The 23,040-nt window shown below is 38.6% G+C and overlaps 1 protein-coding gene across 7 annotated transcripts in view; it reads right to left on the bottom strand.

Annotated features, from left to right (window-relative positions):
- The window catches only part of ERBIN (erbb2 interacting protein), a 119,088-nt gene that overhangs the window by 79,317 nt on the left and 16,731 nt on the right, over positions 1 to 23,040 (bottom strand). The window contains exon 1 of one of the 7 annotated variants that reach the window (XM_054053842.1): positions 656 to 717. The exons of the other annotated variants lie outside the window; for them this stretch is intronic. The gene's annotated coding sequence lies outside the window, so the exon portion shown is untranslated. Of the gene's footprint in view, positions 1 to 655; positions 718 to 23,040 lie in introns of those variants that run through there. 7 annotated transcript variants of the gene reach the window in all.

Raw genomic sequence — 23,040 nt, 5'->3', positions numbered from 1 at the left:
TATCACTGTTCCAGTAAAGCAAGTTTTGCCTGCACAAGGATACCCACAAGCAGAATAATTTTTAAGAGTATCAGGGGAGCATGCAGAGAAGTGCACAATCATTCAACACACAACAATAATAACAAAGTTTCACTGTCAGTGGTTACTGACAAGATCCTTATTCAAGGACACAAGTCAGAAATGTGTGCCCTACAATGAGCTATATTTGAAAAAAAAATAGCAGACGACTTTGATTGAGGAAATAAAACAACCACAGCTGGCAAAATATTTATCTCCTTTTGAAATCAAATAGACATTTCACACAAAGTAGCAAGGTCTGTAGATCAGTTTCGTTAATCTTGGATTCCCACAACAGGGAACAAGAAAGGGCAAGAGGGGAGGATCAGGGTTCAGAGACCATTCTCAAGGAAGAGTGCATCTTGTTTTCCCTAGAATCAGATGCTATCACCACATCTTGCTGTTTCTCATTAATTTGGTACCTGAACCAAAGCTAGATGTTTAAAGTGAAGCAAAGAAACAAACTCTTCTGCATGGATTGTTTCATTGACAAAAACCTAACAAGCTTCAGAATCTTCAAGATCTCTCCACTGGTGTCAAGTGGAGGAGCATAAGTTAATTATGACACATTACTTAACATGGTGGAAGACTGACCTACCTGAAGATTTATTACCTCCGAGCACAAATGCTGTTGGAGCTGCTGACCGCCAGAATCCTTCACAGGAAGAGGACAGATGATGGAGCATTCTGAGTAAGTGCATGAAGATTTGCATTTGCTTCCAGCACACCCCAAAATAACCTGTATTTCACAACACTATTGATATGCAGCAGGGGACATGCAGTTCAGAAGTGTTCTATTAAGGGATATGGGTATGCTTAACAACAATGGCATGGAAAAGGCACTTTTATAGGTCCCTGACTCGCTAAGTTGCTATATTAATTACATTTTAGTATTAAGAGTTTTGTTGTTTTGCCAGAGTACCTACAAGTCTATTAGAGATATTTCTAATTATCTTAAAACTGAATGATGTGGTGGGAGGTTAGCAAAATTAAACTTCGTTCATTACTTATAATATCATAACTGCACTTTTGGCCAAGATTGTTAAGAAAATGCATTCAAACCTTCATATATGCAGATAGATCAAATATGTTGATTTTTTTTTTTGATGATTGTTTTCCTCTGGGGAAACTGGCCAAAGAAGTATCTCTGAGGCATAAATGAAAACTGAAAATTTGACTTCAATTTTTTTAAAGAAACTATTTTCAAATTATTTCACTCCCATGTGTGGATTAGATGCAAAAACTCTCACTGTTTTAAGTGCTCCAAGGGGAAACTGTGGTTTTTACAACAAAATAAACATACCTAGATCTAGAAAATCCCCCTTGATAGTAGTGGAATTAGTGCAGAAATGACTAATGCAGCTGAGTTTAACCTCACCAGCGAAAAAACTGCTATAATGCACATATACCAGCTAGGAGGACTTCTGCAACTCTTATTAAAATTGCAAGGAATCATATGTATCAAAATGTCTGTTTCTCAAAGCATAAACCTCAGCATATATTCTCAGAAAAGTTCTTCTATAAAAACAAAATAATGTTGTTACTAGATTATTCCTACAATACTTCTTTGCAAGAACTAGGCCTTCTGACAGTGATCATATTGTGACTGTCAATTACCCTTAAACCTAGTATTACCCCTAGAACCACCAAGATACAGCACTATCTTACAGTGTTTGTCCCAAGTAATCATAACTGTGGAACAATGGAGGTCCGAAGGGACCTCTCCAGGTCATGTGGTCCAATGCACTAACACCACCAAATTAGGGCCAACTTCAACATTAGATGCAATAAAGTCACAAGTTATTTTTGAGTTAAGGTCAATGTCAGCAAGTACAGAAGCAAGTAGGCCAGTTGGCTCATTTGGAGACAATCTCAGGGGAGAAAGTTGATATTTAGTGCTTTTCATGAACCACGGAGATAGATATTTCCTTTCCTTCACTCTAGCAAAATTACTTAGTCTACGTAATTGCTATGTGAGTTACTCATTGCAAGCATCACAGTTTAGCACCAGCCCAGCCTGACTGGCAGCCAGACACAAAAACTTGCGATCCTAATCCCACCTCCCTCTCCCAGGGAAATGGAAATGAGAAAGAAGAGACTTGTGGGCTCGAAACTAAAACAGCTTTAATGAAACAATAATAAGGAAAATACTATTAATAAGAAAATAACAAAAATATACGCAAATACACTAAATCTACCCCCACCCCTGATGCTGGACTCAGGGACCTCCTAGGCTGGACTCAGCAGCAGGAGGGAGCTGAACTTGGTAACTGGCTTCAGAAACACCTGGATCTGGGATCAGGGGCAAAAATACAGACGAGGTCAGTGTTAGATGCCAGCCATTGAAGAAAAGGGCTTGTCACTCATGATCCCTCAGTTTTATGCTGAGTATGGGAGGGTATACGCTGTTGGTCAGTTTGGAGTTTCCTGCCCTGCCCACTCCTCCCTGCAGGTGTGACCCTTTCCACCCCTTTCACTTACAGCACTCCACCAACTGAAGAATTGTTTTGGTTCCTAGGGAGACAAGTAACGCCCCTTCTGCATATCAATGCCCCGTGTCCTCACTTCTAGAGAGAAACACTGAAAAGCCTGCAGTTAACTTTCAGAAAATGGAGTTATTTAAACAAGGCTTAGCTGAAAAGTTAGAAAATTTATTCTACTTTAGCTCAGACCAGAACACCAAGTCTTACTAGTGCAGCTGAATAATCACACATCAATTCAATCATTCATGGATTTGTGATACTGGAATTTCTGTGAGATGAAGAATTGTGTATCATCTCATGAAAACAGAAATAGCAGTAAAATCCATTTATAGAACCAAGATGGCTTATATCAATTGGCAAAAACAAAATCAGAGAAATCACTATTCCATTGGAATTTATTACTACTTTACAGGAGATAGGTAGTATATTCAAAGTAGATGAAATGTTCACAGACTTGTAAATTATTAATTTCTATAAACCAACGTTGCCTTGCAGAACACATATATGAGAAGGAGTAAATTGTTATACTATACTGTTGCTAACAATTCTATTTAAACCTTTATTAATGTCTACTGGCTCCGTTTCTGTGATGTCATTGCACTAGCCCAAATAGCCAGAGACCAAGCCAGGAAAAAAAATGCAGAAAATGGAGACATGACATTGATTTTATACTCCAAATTTAATGCTAAAAATGAAGAATTTTAGGAAGCTCCAAAGCCAAGCATTTCAAATTTAGCCAACCTCTTCAAACACCTTTAAACACTGTAACCATTTAAAAAAAGATGTTTAATTGCTTTTTTTTCTCACACAAGCAGGTTTTTTGATCTATTTTCAAGCTATTTTCACATTAATTAGTTTCTTCTGTAGTACACAAAACAGAAGTATGCAAAATCCAAAAAATAAGAAACAAATCATGTGAACCAGAATGCTACTCAAGATCTTTGGTCAAGAAGACACAGCTTCCTGGACCACTAAATTTGACCTCGCTGTCCATGCTTCAGTACCACCAAACCAGTAAGTCTCGAAACAGCAGCAGTACGCATCCCATGCACTGTCACAAGTCTCTACCAAGTTACTTTCCTGTAAGTGACATTTCTGCTAACTCATTGACTAGAAGTGAGTAGCCATGCCAAGCCACATGTCAAGGCATAGTTAAGTCTACTGCTAAGCTTGTTGTTAGCAGTAACTAGGGAGTCCAACTTGGCTCTAGTCTAGGCATTAGAAAGCAAAACTCCCATTCTTTGTAGGTTATGACAACTCTCACCTAACCGTCAGCCACGCCAAAGATTTCCACTGTTGCTACAGAATTGACAACAACTTCAGAGAGAGAGGACTGGATATCCCTGTGTCATCTGGCAACAAGAGGCGTTGCAAAGCCATGAGAAAACTATTTAGATCTGGTACCCTCTCCCTTTGTGTCTGTGACCCCTATCATTTTCACTCTTTCCCCCATTCCACCCTCTTCGTTCTTAAGAGTTTCCCAACAGCACATGGATCCAGACAGTGACAGCTCCTTTTCCAGACCTATTCTTATTAGCCACAGCAAACGTGCTCATACTTCAGCTTTCTTTCACAGTAACACAACAGAGGCTGATGATGGGAAAGAGGAGGAAAGTGGAAAATTTGGGAAACAAATGACTAACAGAATAACGATAGGTAAGAGATATAACATACTAACTTAATTGGTAGTAGGATTTCTAATTACAAACATTCACACACACATATTAAACTACACCAGAAAGCATACCACCGTTCCTAGAAAGGACAGATTCATCCTAATGAAACACGTGACTCACTCACATGATGCTACTACCATGACATTTAGCTCTTTTTCCCTACTGCCATTCCTCACAAACACCTTTTCCTCCTCCACTTCACCACACCCACATCTTTTATTAGATATTGACATACTTAACGGAGGAATATATCTAAGTTTATTGCACAATACTGAAGAAATAAGGCACTATGTCTTATAGGGACCATGGGCATTTATAAAATGCTGATGGCACAAAACATTCACACTTCTGTGAGGGTGCTTGGCTAATTATTCCACTGCGGAGATGCTGACTCACTAACAGAGATAACCTGTTAACTACTTAAATCATGGAAGATTAAAAATCATCTAGATTCTAAAGCGAGCATGACTACCAAGCATGAAAGAAAGAGAAAGCATAGTAAGAACTTCTGGCAAAGACTCTGGTCACTGTATTTAAGCACGTACTGAATTTCCCAATAGCCATTTGTGAATATCACACAAGTCCCAGTATAAGCGATCCATCTGAGTGACCCAAAGAGTGTCACACAATGTACACTCCTGTCCTAAAATACAAATGACTCGAGATTCAAGTCCTTCTGGACAACATTTAAACATCTGTTTCCAGAACCCAAAATGCACAACCTATTACTTATACTTCATTAACAATTACGGCAAAGATGGCATATTTCCCCTCATTTAAAACCTACTCACACATGCAGCCTGGATGTACCTCCTCTGTCAGGCACATGCTTTGTCATGTATGCTGCTGCTAATGTACAAAATTGGATCAAAGAGATGTTTCTGATTATAAAAATAAAAAAAAAAAAAGCTGTAAATACCTGCTGCAGCAGAGACCTAGGCATGGACAGAATTCAGAATGCTGAATGCTTGTGGCATTCCAAATGCATGAAGGTCTTGTGTCTGTGTTTTTTATTATTACCAGCTAGCCCAGGAAATTCTGCAACACAGTTTCAACTGCTAACCACCTGAGGCTTTACACCTGGATTTATCCACTTACACACAAAATACACCGGACTAAATTGTTAAAGCCAATAACCACCTAGTAGTTGTCTGAAATAGATTAGAAAATAGGAACTTGATTACCGTTTGCATTTCCCATATTTCAGAAAAATAATTCTATGGCATAGCGGAGATTTCAAATTACTTGAAAAACAGCATAAGCCAACAGCAAATTGTTGCTATAACTGTATACTTAATTATAGACTTCACTCAACCAGCCAAGTCATTGTTAGGCTACATAAATTCCTGAGTTCCCTTTCCTTCAAGGGCAGAGGTGAGCAATTCTAGTTAAGAAACACTTAAACCTATTTTTAGATGTAATTTTTCCCCCACACATCTACAAGCATGACTTTCCAATTAACAATTGCTATTATGAACCTTTTACTTCCTTCTGCATTTATTCTGTTCCACACTGCTTTACAAAGTTGAATTAGGACACAACACTGACCCAGTTTGATTACCATCAGCAATCTAAGAACTTGCTTACAAAACTGCTAAACACCATAGCTATAAATGAAATAAAACTCAGCTGTGCTCTTAACATACAAAATGAGATAAAATTTTAGGGTGTTACTGCTTTTTGAGCTACATCTAGAGAAAAAAAAGATAAGTATCAGACACTTTCTGCAGCTTCAGCTGTCAATTTTTGTGCACATCAATCCACTGTCAAAATAGCATATCATTAACTCGCCCCGCAGGCACATTATGAAGATCAATTATTGAATGTCATGGTTCCCTATAAACAATAATAAAGGAAGAAACCAGAAGCAATAACATATTTCTATATTCAAACCAGAAATTAGATAGCAGAGTGGGAAGAAAGCAGAATCAGACAGAGAGGAATTTTTAAAATACACTGATTTGAAGAAGGAATATACTCTCAAGGCAAGTGTCCGGTATTAAAACTTTTTAGTAAGCACGAACAACTGAACAGCTGTCTTACTGGAAGTTGAAGTTTCCTGTTTGAACCGGTATTAACTTCATAACTAACCACAAGAGCTCCTGATTGTGACTAACAACATATAATGCCAAAACAATATATATTTTTAATCTATTACTCTTCACATAGGCAGGTGCCATCTGCCACTGAGGTATGATCCACTTCTCCGTGACATTATCACATTACTCTTGAAAAAAACTAATACTACTTAATCTCATGGTTTGAGCCAATTTATAAACACGTAAGCCTTGGCTTGCTGTCAGATCTCCTCACTACCTGTCTGAGCATCAATGATGAGCAGATTGTCACTTTTTACCACGTAATTTAAAAGCTACTCAAATGCCTGTTACAAAATAAATTTACATTTTTCTAGGAGCAATTTGTTTAATGGATAGAACCGAGCTAAACACACTTCCTGGATTATTACTATGTAACAGGATTATAACCATCTACTAACACACAAAACCAGTCCAGGACCACAGCTACCTAAAATAAAAGGCAAACAGTTCATTAAGGTAGTAAGGATTTCTACCATGTGAAATCACAGACCTGCAAGGTACTTAAACCTCAGCTTGCAAAAAATTTAAGAAAATTAACATGCTGAATTCAACTGATTGGAAAATGGTCCTATTTTTTTGTCTAAAAAACCCGAACACTTCTGCAGATTAAACTGAAGTAACCAATGCAGTGATAGCTTTTGAATATTAAAAAAAAAGCAAGAACACAATAGTTATTTAAAATCCTGAGTAGAAGATGGCAGTGTTTGGAAAAAAAACAAACCAGACATGAGATTGCTGTGTTCCTTCTGGTAATGAGATTATAGTGAGTGTTGTTTTGCCTCAATTCTTAATGTTTTTTTATTAAACTTGATCTAAACTGTAGCAGCCCAAATGCAACAGGCAGAAACTGGTGGTTTTGCATAGATTGCAAATCACCAGTCAGTTTCTCCTCATTCTCAAATTCTCATTCTTTGAAGGGTCATCTTTGAGAAACACATTGCCTGGAGGCATGTTCTCTTCACATATTGGTAGCAGTGCTATCATACTGCATGCCCTGAAATGCATTTTGAAGACTATATTCACGTACCTTCCAAAACCCTTTTTACTAAAGCTGCCCATTCCAGTACATTTCACCAATATACAAAATGCATTTTTAGATCTGGTTGTCGACCAAAGGGGGCTTGGAGGCATAGGGAGTGGTGGATTTTTAGATGTAACTCCATTCTTACTTCCAAGTGAAGAAGAAAACAGGATGATCTAAGAACAATTTGATACCTGATTAATCTAATCTCAATCATTCTGGATCTTCCAGATCTTATCCAACAAGCCAATATAAGATCTGGATGGAAAATTTATGTCAGTATTCAAAGCTTTCACAGCTTTGAATCTGTTTCCCTGCAGATTACTGAATTCTAACTTCTTAGAGAGAAAAAGGGTAATTTATTAAACTGCACTAGATGACATCACTATACAATATTTTGCCTAGTAATAAGACACTGCCAATATTTTCCAACAGCTTGATTCTTAACAGATCAGTCATCTATGTAAACAGCTGAAAAAGTCCTAATTTTTTTTTCTAGGAGGGAAAAAACAATCTCAGTAGTAAATTATAACTAGCAAGATTAAAAGACTAATTCCTCTCTAGATATCAGCTTTCATTGTAATACTATTAAAGGATCAGAACTGAGACTGACTGATAATATCATGGATGAAACCAAGCAAAACAGTCCTAACGCACACGCTCTAAGACAGTGTACACATAGTCCAGTTTTCCCACAAAACTACATATATCTAGAGAAGAAAATAATGGACTTGCATTTAACAAGTCTGGTGTTCACACCAATGACAGACTGTGCTGAGAATAAATGCTAAAAGCATGATCAATAACAATGTAGATCAGAATGAGTGCTAGCAGTTAGACAGTAGTCATACTATTAGCACTGTGGCTAAAAAGAAAGGAACACTCTCAACAGCTTCCATTAGACCTGGCAAACCAGTAAGTAAACTAAAAATAGCAAATACTGAGGCAGGACTTAATTTATCTAACATCCACTAGTCTAAGATTAATGAATCTTAAACTTAAATGTCACTATAAGTAAAAATGCCTGGGTAATCATTCCCCGAAGAAATCACATCTCTAATACCACTCACTCAGTACTTTGCTTTAAATGCACATGCTTCAAAAGGAAGGAAATATAAAAAAGAAGATCTTACTTGCAGTCAAAATTTTCACTCTTAAAGATATATGGAAATAAAAAGGAATATAAAGAAAAACAGAGAAAAAGTGAAACTAAAAACTTGTGTGGGTTGCAAACATGTCTCCTATCAGTTCCAGATTTTCAGAGACCTAGTACTGCCCTACAGATGATCCTTCCAATTAAGAAGTCCTTAATCACGGTGAGAGCCCCAAAAGAGTTCTCTTCCACTTTCTCACACAATCCATCTCCACTTCTTGCGCTGTTGGCTAACTTATTTCTCTTCACTCCTCTGCCAGTCTTCCTCTTTTTTAGTACATTCTTTCTCACTTCAAGCTGCAATCCCACATTTCTAACACTAAAGCATTCTTGACACTCTTCCATCTCATAGGAAAGCTCCAGGTGAGCATTTCTGGGAACTGCCTACCCAAATTCAGTGCATATGGAAACAGAACTTAACCTCAGGCACCACCACCAACTGTTCTTATCACATGCCTTGATTACGTCTGTGGAAATCATCAGTATCCTGCTTGTTACTTTGACCCACAACCCTCCTCAGTTGTTTCTCCCTTCAGTTCCTGTAGTTGCATTTCCCCCCTTGCCCTAAGCACCCAAATCAAATTCTCAACACACAAAACTGCACCATTTGCCACAGAAATAATTTCTAGGACATTGCTTGACTGTGTTGCTGTTTTAAGTGCCTCCATTTCCCCCTTTTTGTATTAGAGAAATAATAATCTTATCCAATTTATTTTTCCAAACTAATTTCTCAAACAAAATCAAGCAGGAGACTCCTATGCAGTCAATACTTAGCTTCTATCATCATCAATTTTTGAAAACACCTTTTGACAACACTGTCACACGTATACGACTTATTCAATATGAAATCCTTCATATTCTTCCTCATCTCTTGTCTTCACAAGCTTAAAAATAAAATCCTGACAATTAGGAGGCTGCTGATGTGCAAACATCAAGTTAACGAATACTTCCTACCATCACAGCCCAGATCACATGCTCCTCTATCCATTTAGGTTATCTGAACCTGCCTGGGAAGACATACAATTTGTTGTTTATCCCATATTTGCGTTGAATCATGATAGGCAATTCTGGTTTGTTTACTAAAACTCCTTTAGGTTACATCATTACAAAGACCAATCATCCTCCTGAGAAATAAAATTATTTTACCCATCCTGCTCTTAAACACATTAAAATTCATTACACATATTGCAATTGTACCAATACATGCATAATACAGCCAGCAGCTGGTACAAGGATTCAGGCTTTCTAACTAGAAAATTCAAAGTAGAGATATTTACCTAGTCTGTCTCCTTAGTGTTCCAAATAGTAGCAAGCAAAAATAGAATCATGTTCTTATTAGTGCATTTCTTCTCTTGAAATCATAAGGTCTGACTGTCCTCCAATATAACAATGAAATAAATGAACTGTGGGAATCAGCCCACAATTCTGTCTTGGTATGTGCTGAGAACAATGACGGAAGGCAACAGTCAGGCAATAGTCAGGCAATTTCTGTGACAACTGAAAGAAGGGGTAGTTTTTCCCCTTGTGCTCTGATTAGCTCAATTACATCTGCAGAAACTTCCTTCATGCTTTCAAAGAGTTCTTCCTCTGGATTAGAGAGGAGGTGTTTCAGCTCCTTAGTGTAAGCACATCTGTAACTGTAAATAGAAATTTAGTATAAGTCTGGAATACTTTCTACTTGAAGTCTGTATTTTAGCACAAATGGTAGGGAAGGAACATAAGACCATCAGCAGCCACAAAAACATCTAAACTGAGCAACAGAATAGGTTCTAAATAGCCTGAGAGTAGCAAAAACACTACAGAGGTTTATTCAGCTAGCCAAGGATGAGAGGCAGATCAAGCAGTTTCATGTCCGCAAAGAGCAACAGGAACACACAAAAGAAAGCTTTTTTTCTCACATAAGCAATTTGTCCAAGAGGAAGAGCACATGAGAATTATTTCACATGATATACCAGCAAAACCAGGAATCCTCTAACTTAAAATCAGGCTGAAACAAATTAATTATAGAATTACAATCCTACAATTTCTTGAGCAATCCAGAAATAAAAAAAACCTGAGACACTCGTCTGCTGAACAAGCGTACAAAAGAGTCAGATTTTTAAGTTTGTCCCTCAAGTTGTTCTCGATTGTCTCCTACTCATCTTCTACCCTGCCACACAACTGAAATGCATCTGTTAAGTATGTGAAAAACAGCAGCCTGGTATATTTATCTCATTCTCAAGCACTTCAGTGGCCCTAACATTAGCATCCAACACATTTCAGATGGACTTCCTGCAGCTTTCACTCCCTACAGCCTTCAGCTTCTAACCCCTAACTCCTTGCTGTAGCTCTTTTTCCTTTGTTTCCTTAGTAGATTGACACTTCTTGCTACTAGATTACCCTGCTTTAGATTTCTTGTTTCCCAAGCAGCTAGTAAAATACCCTTTAACTGATTTCCCTTTAAAACCGAAGTAGAAAACAAATTTCTATAAAGACAATTTGTCTGAATGGCTTCCATGTGGCCTTTTCAGAAAGAAAGAAAGAAATGCTGCTCATTATATTTTACGTTTATTATGTACAATCAAAATCAATTCATAGTCTTTTTTATTTTACCAAACACAAAGAGGTTTTAAATATGCAATTGGTACTTGGCACCTTTTAATGTCAGGTGCTACTCCAAATACTTCTACACTGACTTCTAAGACTATTGCATCCACCACCTTTTTTAAAGAACATTTCAGCATTAACAGTATGAGACCACCTGCACATATAAATTAAGTTTTCTGTACTTACGGAGTTAGTCATTCTATACGTGACTGCAATCTGATGGTCCACAGAAAGCTATTTATGCTGTGGCTTACCAGAGAGAATACTAATTAACCAATAGTATTTTTTTGTTGTTGTTGTTGTTAGCAGTAAAAATAAATAAAGGGTTTTTTTAATAAAAATAGCACTACTCTTTTCTCCTCACTTTGTCATTTCTAAATTAGAGGCAGCAGTTATAATCAAACATACCATTCTTTCTACCAAGAGCCAAAGATACTCAACAGATGGATCATGGGGGAGAGGAGACACCTCCAAACTGATTATCTAACACTTCATTCTTATTATTTATCAGTCTTCTTTGACTAGCATTTTGAATATCTTAGTTTTGTATTAGAATAAAGCTATAAGTTTTTTCTTTATGTACACACTTTATTAACTATTCTATTTGCCTCTCCTCTGTAACTGATGTTCAATTGAAGTTACTCTTTGAGAGAAAAATTTGTCATCTCTTCTTGCCCTAAAACCAAGCTACTGCTTCATAATAGGAAAACTCACCTCTATGCACCACTTGTGTGTCAGCTAGCTCACTTTTATCATCATCTGCTCTTGTTCTCACTGGCTCACTAGCAGGAAAAAAAACCTCTGGAAAACACAGCACACTTGCCCTTTGTTCATTTATACATTACTGTCTTCCAACTGAGTTGGTGTAAAATCCCCCTGAAGGACAGCTTGTCCGTCTTGGATGGCTAAAGATATTGATGGACATGAAATCTGCAGGATGACAACTTGATGGTAACTGGATATTCCTACTTGGGCACCACTTCTGTCACACTACCCTTTCCTTAGAAATCAAAAGCAACTCATCCTTCTTGTTTTTTGTGTCCCAAGTTTCTTTGGTCTGAACTTGGTGCAAACTGACTAGCTGCAAACTGGCCTGCTTCATAGGCCACTCTGCTTAGTGTGAGACAATATTTCTCATCCTGATGAGGAGTCCTGTAATTCCTCAGACTGCACAGCTCTCCATACCATTGCTGTGTCTCTCCAGACATAGTAACAGTTCTGAAAAAAATCTGTACTCTACGAAAACTTGCATAATTATATTTGTAAACTTGCACAATTTGAGCTTCATATAAAAGAAGGTATTTTGGCAGAAAAACAAATCATGATACACTACAGCTCCACACAGTTGCTTATGACATCACTGCAAGTAAAGCATTTTACTAGGTATTTCTGCCTCATGGTACTTTCTTACTTGGGGGGGGGGGGGAATAGTTTCACATTATAATGGAAACAATTACATCATTAAGAAAGTATCCATGAGGGGCAAAAAAGAAAAAAAAAAAGAAAAAAAAAGGAAAACAAGAAAGGAAAGGAGGAAATGGTCAATGAGGTACGAGTGACATAGAAGCTGTGCCTTAACTCAAGAAATGGCCACAGACACTCTTGAAGCAGCAGACTGCATCTGCCAAGACCTTCAAAGACAACTGTCAAAAATAAGTTTGCTTGCATAAATTAGTCAGCACTTAATTCTAACTCCACTGAGCAATGTAGCTGGAAAAGAAGAGGGGAAAGGAAAAACGAAGAGGAAGCCAGAATGTGCCATACCATTTAAATAAGTTAGAAGTATGCTCTGCATACTTTTCCTCTGAAACCACCACACGCATTTATGGTACGGCGTAATCTGTCGCTGTTGAGACACGACACGGTGATGTGGAAGCAAGTTTCTTTATTGAAGTTACAGGGCCGGCCAGCCCGTGGAAACTTGCTTCCACATCACCGTGTCGTGTCTCAACAGTGACAGTAATCATTCTTTTATTTGCTAGTTGCCAAATTGACAAACATGATCCAAGAACTGCTTATGCAATGGAAAAGCAAGCCTCTACAAACAAACAAAAAAAAAAATCAACAAATTTGTCTAGATGTAGTCAGGATGAATATTGTTTTCCTTTGAATATCCAATCCTGGCCATGAGACAATCAGGAAGCTTATCAAACAAGCCAACCTACTGATAACCTAATCTTGTTTTAGACTCTGTTAGCAGTGTGCACATTTTAAGTGACAAACTAACTGCTACGCTTCATAAATCCTCAAACTAGTACAACGTTCACCAAAGCAGTCTAGAATATTATATTGTTGAATGTCCACATGCCTGAGGATCATTTCACCTATCAAGATTGTTCATTCATACCTCTTCTGCGCCACAGGGAACACCATGCAGATAGAACAATGGGTTCTTGAAGTGAACTGCCAAGTGCACCACCCCATATATGTCTGAGCAGGCACTTCCTGCCAGAACTTGTCAATAGAAGTAGGAAGGGGGAGATTTGAGCCAGCATTATTGCTATAAGAAGAAATTAATCAGCAAGAGGGCTCACAGAGTAAATATGCAAATGAAAGCTTATATAAGAAGCTTGGAACACATCCAAAAACTATTGAAATAAAGGAGCCATAAGAACACCAAAGGGATGGGATGGAAGGGGGGGGGGGGGCAAGCCTCTTTAACCAATGTTATTTTCTTTATTCATGTGGAAGTCCTGATAGCAAGGCAACGAAATAGGATTTTCTTAAACTGAGTCTAATTACACACAGCTTCAGAACCGCATCCTCAAATAAAGCATAATCAGAAGACTAAATAGGCAATATTATTTCATTGCTAAAGAAGCTACAATACTCTGTACAAGTGAAGAACAAACAAACAGATCTCGTTTTAGCATTTAAGATTTTGTCTTAAAGTTTCTTTCGTGTATTTCAGCTATACACAAGTAAGAACTTATTTATGGTCTGTATGTTCACCATGTTATCTCAGTACCTGTTAATATATGTTGATACATTACCTTCGTGTTTGACCTAAGCATTTATCAAGTGTGCTAACAGAGCATCTAGCAGTATGACAAATTATGGCACCTTCTCCATAAGCTTCTTCATTACAAAACTTTGAGAAGTTGGAGAACACATACTCAAGTGGCAGTAAGAAGCCTCTATGCAAGAGAACACAAAATATCAGAAGCACTTACTAGGTCTCTTGTGATACCTAGAGTAAACACTTCATCATAACAATCTTCACAGTTCAGATAGTGAATATCTGCTAGCAATTACAACCCTATCACAGACCCAGCATTTGCTTCCCAATCCTGCTTTTTTTAGCTAGTAATTTTTTCCTCCAATAAAGGCTCATTAATTAAGTCTGCCAATGAGCCAACAGTTGGGAGTGAAAAGGGTCTAAACACGACATCAGAGCAACTGCAAAGCAATAGAAATAAACTCTAGATTAACCATTCGATTTAAATTATCTTAGTAAGATTTAAACATTTCAAAGTGAAAACAAGCAGATCCACAACAAAAATTGTAATTCAATATAAAATCTTTCCTAACATTCAAACGCATGTATCAGCCTATTTTCTTATAAATATTAGGGAATGTTACTGAACAATATGAACAGCATAACAAAGGAAAGGACCCTTTCTAAATCTGTGCTGTGCACTGTTGCCTGAACTCCCTGCTTTGTCATTGTTAGCTTGGCAGCAAATAAGTCAGAGCTTATCCACGTGATAAAATCATTTCTCCTTTGTGACAATCTCTTCATGGTACCACTCACTAACCAGAGGACTGAGAAAGAAATTTGTGAAAGAAAATCTCGGACACTTAATAGAAAAAAAAAAAAAAGGTACTTTATCTAAATCGCTCTAACCAAGGTTCTATAGAAACCACAATTCTGAAGCATTCACACAGAACATCAAGTAGCTTTAATAAATATAACTAGCATTTTTGCCTCAGAAAAAATGAAGCCTGCTCCTTAAAACAAATATTCTTGTCCTTCTTATTTTACTAACCAAATCTTTCCCCATAAACCCATTTTCAAGCAAAAGTTCCAACATTTGTATCGTATTTTCATAATGGTTCCTAATTTAAATGTCATAAAGCACCTGCAATACCAAGCACATACTTTCTACAACACAGTTAAGCATTTAAAATGGTATTTTTCCTATTTAAAATATTTTCCTCTCAGAAATCAAGCTTTTTCTGAGGATAGTTACAAATATTTGTGAGCATATTCTACCTACATTCTTGAATCAAAACCGAACAAAAGATACAGACAGTGTCATGAAAAAAGCATTTCCTCAATGGTCCTAAATAGGACTAAGAGAGCATACTAAGATCAAACTTATCCTATTGGAGATCCTACTCCAGTGTACTAAGACCAAAACATACTGTTACCTAATAAAGAATTTTTTAACACTTCAAACAGGCCACACACTTGCTAAAAAAAGTCTCATAATTCTGATTACATTGCCCCTGTAATTCTTTGTGGAGCTATGTAGATCTGCGGTTGAATTATGGGATTAAAAGTAAGTTTAAACAAAAAAAATCTCAGTCTCACACCCCCCAAGAAATCTCAGTCTCACACCACCAACAATGTAACATACATACAGAACCAAGCAGTACATGCTTGCAACTAGAAAAAACTAAAATCACCAACCCTGAAAAAAACAAACAAAAAAACCCCCCACAATCATATTACCCCTTCTCTACACAGGAAAACAGCATTGAAATTAGCTTACCCAGGTCTGAAGTATTTGTATGGAGTTACCGGAATACATTACCACAAAACGGGTCACTGCCTTGCATGCATTATGTAGCATTCAAAGTAAACTAATAATGCAGGAAGTCATAGCAGCAGCAATGGAAGCCAAGTTGCCCATACACAAATGCTGACAGCAATCCATATCAACGTTACAACCACAGACACACAGGCCATGATCTGTGACCCAAGTGTGATAGGCTGTACCACTGCAATGAATATTGCCCAGCACTTCTCTCCAGGAAGCAACCATAATCCACAGTTCTTGTGCACCTTCCCTGCAAGCTCAAGGCAAGTAGCAGTTAAAAGATAAGTTTGTCATTCTGAGATGCGAGGACGAGAGAAGATATCAGTACTGTGGAGCGTAACCGAAACATTAGGGACACCCAAAAGATCTTTCCCCTCATCTCTTTAAACACACCTGGACAATCACCTACCCAAATCACTCCAACACTGCCAATTCACACCATAGGAATCCAAATTAGTTTCTGAACTTGGACCACAGATTCACCAGGATGCAGAACAGACTTTATTAAACCATCCACATGAATCTGTGAACAAGAATTAAGAACGCTTTCAAGATGATGGGGTATAAGGGACCTTGCACAAAAAATAAGACACTTGCAAATCCACGCATTGATTAAACACAGAAGACACAGAAGTGGTAATATAGCTTACCACCAACAACCACCATTCCACAATTATTCATTTTTGTCCTCTGCCAAATCTCAAAGCAACGCAAACAGAAAGCAGTGTCCAAAACACAAAAAAAGGTAGAACTGATTAACATCTCCTCTTTCTAGGTCAGCCAAAATCAAAACATATACACTGCTAGCAAGCTTGAGTACAAAACAGCTCCCTTTCTCTTCCTTGTATGAATGCAGTTTTAATGCCTTAACAGAAACAAAACATAACCAAAACCAACAAGAAGTTATGTGCAGGACCTCAATTGGACTACTTCCTCTTAAAGCACACTGTTCTGGCGAGTCTCAAGCACATTCTCTGAAAGAGACTTTATACCACCCACACTGTCACAAATATTCCCACAACCCTCAAGGGGAAATACAACTCCTTGCAACAGATGAGGCTTTAAAAAAAGCTGCAATTATTTTAATTGGACCTGCCAGCTGCCTTTCATTTAGCTTAACATGAGGTTTTATTAAAGTCTGCAGCCACAGCCATTGGCAAGAGTGGAGACAGTTGCTTACAAGTAGTCTGTTCTGTTTCTGAGTAGCCCACTCTGCCTGGTGAGCTTTTGTGGAGTAGTGCCATACACCCTAAATGCTGAGGATACAATGTTTTATTATGTGGTCCTGGCTAGTGGGCTGGAATAATGCAGTAAGTCTAAAATGTACATGGAACACACCCATAGCCTCATCTTGATGAGGCTTCTCAGGGCCAGTTCAAGTAAGGTGCCAAAACACAGAAGAAAGAGAGGATGACAGATTACAGAAAAATGGCTTTGTCATCCGCTTTTAAAACACATTACACATACACACTTGCAAATTATGTCTAATCCATCCATGTATCTAAATTGATAAGCGGAATCTTTCCTGAAAGAAAAAGATTCCAGGAGATCAGGTATCAATTAGCACACTGTTTTCATTAAGCATTCAATATACAGACGCAAAACTGAGTTTCATGAGTCTTAAAGTTTCCAAGACAAAGAACAGCAACAAAATCATCATTGAAGTAACTTTCTGCCACTTCCACAGCACTCAGATTTAGCTAACTCTAAAATCACCACACCAACACAACTGCTTAACAATCTCAGCTACCTTTTCCAAAACACTACTGGTATCAGCTCCCCATGGTGCCATCGCCAGCACAGCCAGAAACTCTGAAGGATGCCAGTGTTGATAACTATACTGCTACTTTCCTGGCTCATTCAGGAATAAAAAGAAATGGTTGGTGTCCCTTATAGCAGTGGCTCTGGAACGTTCCTTCTGAAGTTTTCCTACTGCTTTTGCCCCCACAGCCAAAATTTTTGTATGACTAAAAATGCTAACATAAGTATCGTATTAAATCGAGTTTATATCTGGCCAGCAACTCCCTTCATACACACCCTATTTACGAACTGCTGCTCTATGATGTAAAGACTGAAACAGCTTTCTTGGCTCTTAACTAACAGCAGCTGAATAACTTCCTCCTCCCTTGTCTTGCAGTCTTACACAGAAGGTTAAGCTTTCAGTTCAATTTGAGCTTTAAGTGGTATCATTACAGACAGACAATGGACTGGTGAACATGCTGCATCCTCCAGACTACATGACTGAACTTCTGATTACCTCTGGCAAGTCTTGAATTTTGTAGTTACATTACTGCTTCAATCACTGATCCTTCCTCTACATCTCAGGTAACAAACGAAATAGTACACAAACTGTAGGGCTATATGAACAATTGACAATCACACAGATCATTACATAAAAGATGATTATCTAACCATTATCTTAGGACTGCAAAAGAGGACTGGAATTCTCCACCCTTCATTCATTCCCCCTACTGAAAAGTAAGATATTATTACAGAAATTGAAGACAGACACTGTTTTAACTTCACTAACAACTGCAATATATTTCCCACGACCACTTACCACTTCTTGTTACTAAGTCAAAAACTCAAAACTTCTTTTTATCTTAATAAAAAAATTATTAAGATAATTATTAAGATAAAAAAAAAATACTACCCTGGCAAACATGCTACAAGTCATCAGTGTTAAGCTAGACGCCAAAGGTTAAGGGCAGCAGAGGTGTAGGAAAGTTTTACACATCTTCAGCAGAAAGATCTTTGGTTTGGCAAAGATCTTCCCCAAGACAGGACACTTGAGATTTGGCTGGACAGGCTGCCAGGCTATCCTGTCTGCATCATGCTTTTGCCAAGACACAATGGATCAGATGATGCAGGGAAAAAATCAGGAGGGCCAAGGCCCAACTAGAATTAAAACTCGCTAAGTCTGTGAAAGACAACAAAAAGTCTTTCTACAAGTACATTAACAGGAAAAGGAGGACGAGGGAGAATATCCAGTCTCTAGTGGATGCAGAAGGAATAACAGTGACAGGGGATAAGGACAAGGCTGAGGTACTTAATGCCTTCTTCGCCTCAGTCTTTAATAGCAAAGAAAGTTGTTCCTTCTGTTTACAAATCCAAGAGTTAGAGGGGCAGATTGAGGCTCCCGTGATCCAAGAGGAGGCGGTTAGAGACTTGCTTGCCCAGCTAGACGTCCACAAGTCTATGGGGCCGGATGGGATCCACCCAAGAGTATTGAAGGAACTGGCGGATGTCCTTTCCAAACCCCTATCCATCATCTTCCAGAGGTCCTGGCTGACTGGGGAAGTTCCACTAGACTGGAGGCTGGCTGATGTTGTGCCCATATACAAGAAGGGTTGCAGAGAGGATCCGGGGAACTACAGGCCTGTCAGTCTGACCTCAGTGCCAGGGAAAGTCATGGAACAGGTAATCTTGAGTGCTATCATGAAGCACACGCAAGAGAACCGGGTGATCAGGCCCAGTCAACATGGGTTTACAAAAGGCAGATCTTGCCAAACTAACCTGATCACCTTCTATGACAAAATCACTCAACTACTGGATGGGGGAAAGGCTGTGGATGTAGTCTTCTTGGACTTCAGTAAAGCCTTTGACACAGTTTCTCACAGCATTCTGCTTCAGAAACTGTCAGCCTCTGGCCTGGACAGGCGCACACTCTCCTGGGTTGAAAACTGGTTGGATGGCCGGGCCCAGAGAGTGGTGGTCAATGGAGTTAACTCCAGCTGGAGGCCAGTCACAAGTGGAGTTCCTCAGGGCTCAGTACTGGGTCCAGCTCTGTTCAATGTCTTTATCAATGACCTGGATGAAGGCATTGAGTGCACCCTCAGCAAGTTTGCAGATGACACTAAGCTGGGATGAAGTGTCGACCTGCTGGAGGGTAGGGAGGCTCTGCAAAGGGATCTGAACAGGCTAGACTGCTGGGCCGAGACCAATGGGATGAGGTTTAACAAGACCAAATGCCGGGTCCTGCACTTGGGGCACAACAACCCTATGCAGTGCTACAGACTGGGGGAAGAATGGCTGGAGAGCTGCACAGAAGAGAAGGACCTGGGGGTGCTGGTTGACAGCCGACTGAACATGAGCCAGCAGTGTGCCCAGGTGGCCAAGAAGGCCAATGGCATCTTGGCTTGTATCAGAAATGGGGTCACCAGCAGGTCCAGGGAGGTTATTCTCCCTCTGTACTCGGCACTGGTGAGACCGCACCTCGAATACTGTGTTCAGTTCTGGGCCCCTCACCACAAGAAGGATGTTGAGGCTCTGGAGCGTGTCCAGAGAAGAGCAACAAAGCTGGTGAGGGGGCTGGAGAACAAGTCTTATGAGGAGCGGCTGAGAGAGCTGGGGTTGTTTAGCCTTGAGAAGAGGAGGCTGAGGGGAGACCTTATTACTCTCTACAACTACCTGAAAGGAGGTTGTGGAGAGGAGGGAGCTGGCCTCTTCTCCCAAGTGACAGGGGACAGGACTAGAGGGAATGGCCTGAAGCTCCGTCAGGGGAGGTTCAGGTTGGATATCAGAAAAAAAATTCTTCACAGTAAGAGTCATTGGGTACTGGAACAGGCTGCCCAGGGAGGTGGTCGAGTCGCCTTCCCTGGAGGTGTTTAAGGAACGGGTGGATGAAGTACTTAGGGACATGGTTTAGGGAGTGTTAGGAACGGTTGGACTCGATGATCCAATGGGTCCTTTCCAACCTTGTGATTCTGTGATTCTGTGATTCTGTGATCCTTCAGGTCCCTTCCAGCCTAGTATTCTATGATTCTATGATTGATTCTGGCACCACTTCTCCTAATACAAGTTTTTCCCACAATATGATAATTTAGAAATTAAGTAGAGCTAAGGCTACTGCTTAATTCCAGATTTTTCATTATCATATAGTCCTATTTTTTAATTAAACACCAAGAAACAATTCCAACTCAAAGTAGGTAGGCCACTGTATGAAAAAGCACCCATCTTCCACTTTAGTTATAACTAATTTCAGAACAGTTACGAACAACCAGGACTTTTCAGAACTAGACAGATTTGTCCTATTGAATGCATAAAATCAAGGCCACCTATCACTTTGAGCAGACTTACTGGAGGAAGGTGCCAGACAGAACATCATAATGGACACTACTCCCATTTAATTACAAGTTGCACACAAAGCCAAGAAGCATCATCACACCACTATCTCAGCAATATACCTGCAATTGCTGATAGCAGTGACCAATGAAAATTATCACTTAAAAGGACTGTTTGAGATATTCATTAGTCAGTTCTACTGCATCAGTAGATCTATGTATAAAACCCTGCATTTTGCTTTCTAAAGGAACACAAAAACATTCTACTACTGCTACATGATTATTTCCTTTCCATTTTCTCCACCTACCGTGAAAAAGGGCATTTAGATTTCTTTTAAACATAGCTTAGCTAAATGCATAGTCCAAAATGAGGGAAAAGTAAGAAAAAAATACGAACTTACAAATTCATGAATATAATTACTGGGAGTACATACAAAAAAATTATAATTTGGTATAAAGAGAAATTACTTTCTGAAAGCTACTAAATACTTTGTGTATCTGATTTTTTTTTTTCCATTAAGTGGGACAAATGGAAAATAATTACAGGCAACACACCCAAATTAGCTAGCATATGTTACAAGAAATTGCTTTGACACATTCATTCCACTCTTAAAAGTCAGTAAGAAGTGCTTAAACATATGCATTTACTTTCCTTCAAAGTGTCAGTAAAAAGTTTTTTGGTTAGCAGGTAATTTCAGTTTACTGGAAGCTAGTCGATTGACAGGAGAGGGTATCAATGTGCAGTACTTTGAGCTTAGTACTTGCCACTAAGTAGCTGAACTGTTTTTCACACAAGCTAAACAGTCATTGACATTGGATCCTAGATACTGGGGAGGGGAGGGCACCCTTCTTAGCAGTGTTTGTTAGTATCATTACACTTAGTTCCAGTACTAGCTATAATTTCAGCATGCAGGACTTGCTGTTTATATGCAAGTATCAAGATTGATACCAGAAAACCTATGATCTTCAGAGAGACGGTCATTTCTATTCTGGATCTTAAAATTAAAGGATCTCAAATATCTATCTTCCCTCTTACTTCCAGATAGATAAATACATACACCTAAAAAGCAGTGTCCTATTCTAATCACAGAGAAGAACAAATAAGAGTAAAAATACCTATGCGTTTATCTTTGATGAACCTTTTCTGCCCAGTGTTTTTAAGACACTGAAACTGGACTCCAGTCTCTCAAAAGTCTCTCCAACTCTTCCCCAAAAGAAACAAGACTATCTACAGCATCAAAAAAAAAAATAAAAATCTACTTGATGTTTTAAGTGGAAAACCCTCAGTAGGAAGATAATTTTTAAACTAGAAGAAGTGAATGCAGTTCGTAGTATTGCAACCAAATACTCACTTGGAAGGCCAGAGAGGAATATAAACATGAAGTTACGCCAAAAAGGAACACACATGATTCTGAACCTGAGGGCATTTCAGATTTACCATGCTCAAGATTCTTATTTACAGACAGACTCTCATAAAGGAACACATGAAGGAAACATGAGAAAACATATGATTGTTTCATGCTCATTTGCAAGGTCCATAGACACTTCACTTTTTAATTCCTAACCAGACCACGAATGCAGTTTTTAAGAAATCCTAGTATATTCTGATTCTAGGAGCGGTGGAAGAAAAAAAAAAAACCAAAAAAAAAACCCCCCCACAAACCTCCACCACATTTATCCTATGAAACCAAATCTTTCAGTCCAGAGAATTTAATATCGTCACAGTATCTCTTCCCAAGTTCGCGCAAGATCACCATATGGAAAATACCTTAAGGAAAAAACTCAAGTCTCCAGATCCTGCATGGGTTGATATTTGTATTGCACAATTTGAAAGAAAAACTAACATACCAGTTATCTTCTCAAATATGCCATTAAAAATAATTTGGGAATTATCCTGTTGAGCTTTGTTTGCATCCTTGCACCCTAGGAAAGAAATCACCTTCCATCAAATCACTATCTCCTCTGACATGCTACATGAAATACTTAATAATCAACCAGAAGATATGAAGTTATTTTGCAGATTAAAGAGCAGGACATACAAACAGACAGCTACTGCAATGAGAAACAGCTTCTTATCCCCTTAAGGATGCTTTCAGAACTACCCATTCCACAAGCTGCTACTACAATAAGCAGGCA

The sequence above is a fragment of the Cuculus canorus genome, chromosome Z (genome assembly GCF_017976375.1).
Source record: "Cuculus canorus isolate bCucCan1 chromosome Z, bCucCan1.pri, whole genome shotgun sequence".
Lineage (NCBI taxonomy): Eukaryota > Metazoa > Chordata > Aves > Cuculiformes > Cuculidae > Cuculus > Cuculus canorus.
This window is presented reverse-complemented; position numbering and strand designations above follow the sequence as displayed.